The following is a 6963-nucleotide window of genomic DNA, read 5'->3' as shown; positions in this document are numbered from 1 at the left end:
AGTCTGCTGGTTTGTCTTCCACGTTCAGGAAATGGGGGTCCTCGAAGGATGTGGATCTGTCGTGGTCCAAAGCAAGCCACGAGGATGCTCAGAGGCTGGAGCCCCTCTGTTGTGGAGCCAGGATGAGGGAGCTGTGGGTGCTCAGCCCACAAGAGAAGAGAAGGCTTCAGGGGGACCTCATTGCAACATTTCAGTACTTGAAAGGGACTTACAAAAAAGATGGAGAGCAACTCTTCACTCAATCAGATAATGACAGGAGAAGAGGGCATGGTTTCAAACTAAACAAGGGGAGATTTAGATTAGGTGTTAGGAGGAAATTCTTCACTCAGAGGGTGGGGAGGTTTAGAACAGGTTGCCCAGAGAGGCTGTGGATGCCCCATCCCTGGAGGTGTTCAAAACCAGGTTAGCTGAGGCTCTGGACAGCTTAATCTAGTGGGTGCCATCCCTGCCCATGGCAGGGGGCTGAAACTGGGTGATCTGTGAGGTCCCTTCCTAGCTGAGCCATTCTGGGATCCTATGATGCTATCCTTACCTGCTCCCCACACCTCCTCTGTCCTCGTCCTCACCAAATGCAGCGCTGCTCTCCTCTCCCTGTTGTGCATCCTCTGAAAGGCACAGAACCACACCACGGTTCCTCCTAAGGAGCTAGGGATTTGGAGCAGCCCAGCAAAGCACCCCCTGGCCCTCATCCTGCACCAGGCAGGGCTCAGCCTGGCAGGACATGGCCAGACGATGCCCACGGCTGCTCGCTCCGTGCCAACCACACCAGCACACCGAGGCACTGCTCTCACCTCCTGACCACACGGGGCTGTCTGCTTAATAGGGGAAATCTGCTCTTCTTTCACTCTCAGGGCTGAGAAATGCTTCGTGTGACCTTCTCAGCTTCTGCTTTTCACTTTCTCATTGCAAGCGCCCGTGCTGACAGCCCCACACGCTCCCAGCCAGCGGGTTTCCCACCTATGACTAAAGTTATTTCTAGCTTGGGACACCAGGGGGGAACTTCCCTCTGTTTCCCACCCATGGCTGATGTTTGGTCTTCAGAGTTATGTTGGCCTTTGGATGTTAACAAGCTGGAAATCATGTTGGAAATCAGAAATTTCTTCTCAGAAAGAGCAGTCAGGCACTGGGACGGGTTGCCCAGGGAGGTGGTGGAGTCTCCGTCCCTGGGGGTGTTCAAGGAAAGGTTGGACGTGGTGCTTGGGGACATGGTTTAGTGGGTGACAGTGGTGGTAGGGGGATGGTTGGACCAGATGATCTTGGTGGTCTTTTCCAACCTTAATGACTATATGATGCTAAGCTTTCATGAAACTCATCCAAATCCTTCTAAGGCAATGCTGAGGGGGTCCCCTGTTTAAAAAAAAAAAGCCTTTGTAAATTAAAGCCTTTGTAAATTCCCCTGGGTGCTGAGTCTCAAAGAGGTGTAGCATCAGCTGGCCAGCCACCCATGCCTCTGCTATGGCACTGTAATAACCGGAGTTATTGCAACCCCTTCTTCTCCCAGCAGAGGCTGCCTTGGCGTGGCTGTGGCTGCCCGCTATGAGATGGTGCCTGGGGCTGCTGGCGGCATGCTGAGGACAATTTCTATTTCAATTTTCTTCTAAGTTGTGCTTCGAGGCCGTGCCCCATCCTTCTTCTCCCTGGACAAGCTGTGGGACATGTGGAGAGGAGCTGCCTCCCCTCAAAAAGAAATTCATGGGCAGTGTCTCCTGGGAAGAAAACAAGCCCTTATTCCCCTTTTTGCTTTCCAGGAATCAGAAAAGAAACGAGTCCCTTCCTTCCACCCCGCTTTGGGGGTTTTGGCTGCCTGAATCCCAGGACAAATGGGAAATTCCTGCCAGCAGCAGCAGCTCAGCCCCAGGCACTTGAGTAACTCTGGGCTACCCCCTGTGAACGTGACTTACACCCTCTGCCCCGCGAGCGACTTGCACCCGAGCATTTCCCCTGCCCCGAGTGAGAAACCACCGAGTGCAGAGGCTGCAGTTTCCTTTTCACGTGCTCCAGCCCCTGCAGGGCTTTGTGGCTTCTCTCCCTTCTGCTCCTCCGTGGGGCTTCGGTCTTCAAATCTCAGCATCTTCTGGCCCTCACCTCCACCCTTCATAGAATCACAGCATCATTAGGATTGGAAGAGACCTCCGAGATCATCTCCAACCATCCCCCTACCACCACTGTCACCCACTAAACCATGTCCCCGAGCACCACGTCCAACTTTTCCCTGCTGGCAGCTGCCGTAAAATGCCAGCCCCCTTTTGTTGGACCCCGTTTATGCTCCTCTTGCTCTCTGCAACAAGAGAAACCCACGTGTGATCTCTGGAATATCCCCGTGGTTTTCCCAGGAGTGGTTTCCAGCTGAGATCTCTGCTACCTCCAGTTGCAGGTGCATCATTTGAGGTGGCTGAGTCAAACTGTGATGACACCTGAAGCGGTGACTGAAAAGAGGGACTTTAACACGAGGCATCTACTTGCGCACAGGAGCATTTTTCTCACCCGTCATGGTGAGCAGTCTTTGGTGTTCAGGGAAAAGAGAAGAGAAAGCGACACCAGGGACTGGTGCCTCTGATCCAGACGCTTCAAGGTTGGGTAAAAAGGAAGAAGAAAAGAAAGCTGAATCGGAGCTTTCGTCCATTTCTCCTGAAATGTTGAAGGACTTCAGGGGAGACTTGGCTCCATGTCCCTCAGCTGAAAACCCCATCTACAGGGACGTGGTGGCACCTGCGAAGACATTGAGCTGCAAATCACTGCCAGGGATTAGCTATGCCCTTTTTAACATTTTGGAAACATTTTGATCAGAAGCATATCAGATGTTCTTGACCCAGGCAGATGAGGTGTCTTTCACACCGTCAGGGCATGGTTGCAATAGTTACTAATTTTCAGGGCAACTGAGCAATTTTTGAGTTTATAACTTAGTGCTGAGAGGGAAACGTCCCCCCAGACCTGAGGCATTTCATCTCAGGCATGAAATAAACATCAAGTGGGGGTAGCAGTGCATGATGAACTGGAAAAATTACTTGATATGTCCTGATGGCTCTACTACGATGCATGCCGTGGTAGGACAATTTGTCTTTTTGCAGTAGAACATGGTAGCATTGCAGAAAATGTAGCAGAACTACATTTTTTTTTTTTCTATCCAGACAGTGTGCAATCCATCATAGTTCCTTGATCCTTTTCAGAAAGAAGGAGAGCAAAGTAGTTGTTCCTAATCTGTGAATACATCACGGTAATTTTTGCCTCACTGCAGAAATTCATACTTACCCTTAATGAATTTCAAGGGTGTTTGTTTTCTTGTTTCCCGGAATATTTCTCTATTTTATTCTGAGAACCTTGAATAATAGCCCGGCTCTCCCGTGTCCCTAAACTCCTTTCCAGCTTGAAGCAATCTAGGAATTTAATGAGGATATTGTCTCCTCCATCTTCCGAGCTACCTTGAACAAGACCTTGGACAGACTTTGTGGAAGACCATGGCTCTGTTCTCCCACTCTGGTGTGGACCAGCTCCCTGGGAACACTCTCCAGCACTTCCCACACCGACCCCAACACATTGTGCCAGCCTCCTGTCTCAGACAATGCCACGGGAGACAGGATCCAAAGTCCTTGTGAAGAGAAGAGATCTGAAGCCTACCACCTCTCCCTTACCCACAAGGTCTGTTACCGGGTCTCAAGAGGAAATCAGACTGGTTTGAGAAAATCGTGTCTTCACAAACCCCTGTCTCCTGTTACTTTTCAGAAGCTTTCAGAGTTGTTCTGGAAGGAAATGAAGTTCAGCCTCATACTCTATAATTTTCAGGATCTTTTCCTCCCAATTTATTTTTTTTTAAAGATATGCATGATTATTCCCCTTTCTTTATCTGAGACCATCTTCCAATCCTGCTCAAGCTCCCCAAGACAGTTTCTAATGTTATTTTTAATCATCTAAGAAGAGCCCCTGAGACCTGGGCAAACTGAAGGTGTCTGCAGCTTCTGGGTACTTTCAGCTTCGAAGGTGTCACCCATCAATAACCTCCCTTCCGCACTGAGCAGCAGGTTAAAGTTCCTCCTGGTCATATTATGATGGTCAGTGTACATAAGAAGGGATTTGCCACTGCCCCAGATCTGTTTTATTTTATGATTTGGGCTTGCTGGCTTAGTCCCAGCATACTCCTTGTATTCTCTGAGGCTCATTTTTTGGAAGCTGACCTACCTTCTATTTTGTGTGCCACCTCCTGAGGCTGAGGTCAATGAAGGCCTTGGGGTTTACCCTGCTTATAATGATGCTTTTTTCCTTCACTTTGGGACGCTCTGTGCTTGTGATCACATTATCATTTATTTAAAGTTGAGAAAGGAGTCAAGCACACAGGATAACTTGTGTTCAGCTACAACCAACTGCAAGTCTGACGCTCAAAACTCTTCCAAAGCGGACACTTTTTAAAGAAAAAGAATAATGATTATTAATAAAATAATTCAGTAAGGGAAAGAACAGAGTTTTGGACCTAAAAGAAAGAGTGAATTTGTGTACTATTTCCCCTCTGGCCTGTCTCGTATAAAGAATCTTTTCAATTAGGAAACCATGGAGTTGCCTTGAGTTGCAGCAGCCTGTTGCACAGGAAAGCTGACCACCTCCTCCTTTAAGTGCTGATGCACTGAGCGTTAAATCAACCTTTCAGCAATTGCCATAACAAAGACATTTAGGATTTACAATAGGAAAAAAAAAAAAAATCCCAGCTGCAAGGGCAGCCAATGCAGTTAGGTAATTCAGGTAGGCACGCATTGCCCAGGCATGCAGAGGAGCCTACAATAACTAAATTTCTGTGAGGGCATGGGGCGGGCAGCTGCCAGGAAGGGTAATATACCCTAAGCTGAACCTTTCTGGAGGCTGGTCATGGACTAAGGGTCCTTTCCAGGTCCATCTGCTGTGATTTTTGGTGCACTCTGAGTGTTTTATGTTGGCTGGATCAAGGGAGGGTGGCCGAGGCTGAGGATTTCGGAGTTTGCAGTGGTCTTGGTGCAAGTCGCTGTCAAAGCTGAGACTGGAGCTCAGAAATGCTGGCTCCTGCTCTGCAGCCGGCGGGGTGTTTTTCATAACAAGGGAGACAAGTCAAAGGAGGACCGGGTCTGACATTTCTCAGAAAGAATTTCCCCTGTGTTTGCAAGTTCAGTGAGTACCATCGCGTTTTGCCAGCGAAACCCAGTTACAGTTCAGCTCTTGCTGACTTCTGCAGCTCGGTTCAAAGATAAAGAACTCTGCTTTGGGGTAAGGATCCCGACTGTCTCTGCACTCGTGCTGGTCCCCAGCCTGAAACCAAGGTGCTGCAGCACTGGTAACTGCTGCGTACGTGGAAGTGTCACACCACTTCCTACACAAGATAGCGGAGCGCTATCTAGCACACGCTGCAAACCACCCATTTCCTGCGCTGACACCCCAGCAGAAGGTTGCTTCTCCTAAAAGGATGACTGAAAAACATCCCGGCCTTGCTTTCCCTCTTGAAACCGCGGCCCCTGGGGAAAGCCCCGTCCCCGGCGAGACGTCTGAGTGTGCACGGGGAGGGATGTTCTCCTTCCCCGCTGTGACGTCCTCAGAGTGCCCTGGGTGGGATGGAGTGAGAGATGTGTTAAAACTGCTCGGTTCAGGGAAAGTAAAACCCATTTGGTGGCTGATGTAGCTCGTTGAAGGTCTGACGGCTTTCAGGCTGGGAAGGTGGGACTTCCAGGATGGCTTTGGGTCAGTAATGTGTCAGGAAATAAAGATGTCCTGGGTCTGCGGGTGCTTTGCCTTTGCACATCACCAGGAAGAAGGCAGATAAAGAAATTCTCCACCCTGCCTTTGTTTCCCCCTCTCACTCCCCCATCATGTTATCAATAATGCTATCTACCCTTATTGCAATAATGAAATAAAAAAAAAAAATACTAATTGCAGTATTTGTAAACTTGCATGGAAAATCATCTTCTACTAGAAAGTCAGCTCATGACCAGTGGAGAAACCAATAAAGCTATCAGGTTTTACCTGCCATTCGTAAGTGCTATTTACTTATCTTCGGGGACAGATTGTTCCTGCAGGCCAATTTGCTTGGATGACTGAGAATAAACAGCATGCAGCCTTTTAAAGGCCGAGTAGATGAGCTGCCTGAATGCATGCTGGATGAAAATAATTCAGAGCAAGGAAGAGTAGATTGAGAGTAAAAAATACTTCTAAGTCCATTCCTCTATTAGCTCTTCTGAATGTTTGAGTGATTTCCAAAAGCAAAATAAGAGTTCAATAATATAGCATGACACGCAGAGAAAGAATCTCGTATGAGCAGGAGACTTCATGTTATAAGCACTGACAAATAATATCCAAATAGCTGTAGGGCACCTGTGATCTTTAGGAGAGATCAACTCTGTAATGGAATAATCGGGCTGAGCAGTTGCCCTAGGTTACAATAAAGAGGGGTGTTACCTGTTTTAATCCTGCAGAAGAATTATGGCTTGAAAGGTTTGTATTAAATAAATGCATAGAGTTTAATGATGAGCTTGTGCCGCTAACCCCAACACGTTTTCCCCATGAAGCACCCATCAGTGTCCACGGGGAATATTCAGGAGTCAGTACACAAATAGCATGAGAAGAACGAGCGTGGTGTTTCCTGTAGCTCACCTCCCAGGATACGGTTTGGGGGCTGATGGTAACAGCCCTGCGTTTATCAGAAACTTGCCTCACCACCGAGAAAACTGAAAAGTCTCAGCCGGTGCATTTTGTGCTGATTCCTGTGATTTAGGTCTGCGGCTGACTTAAAAACAAGAACCAGGCCATAGAAACCTAGCTCTAAACCCAGTATTTTCTGCCTTCTGATTGCTCCAGCCCTACCCGCATTGCCCTGAATTTTGGTCTTGTTTTGAATAAGCCTTTCTCACAATGTCCGTAGTCATCTGAAGGCTTTTGCCTTTTGACATTTGAGGCTGGACGTGGCTCGAGCTAACTCCTTCCCCCCTACCTCATTTGGGTGCTGTAGCACTCTGT

The sequence above is a fragment of the Aythya marila genome, assembly GCF_965140915.1.
Source record: "Aythya marila genome assembly, chromosome: 1".
In the NCBI taxonomy this organism is placed as follows: domain Eukaryota; kingdom Metazoa; phylum Chordata; class Aves; order Anseriformes; family Anatidae; genus Aythya; species Aythya marila.
This window is presented reverse-complemented; position numbering follows the sequence as displayed.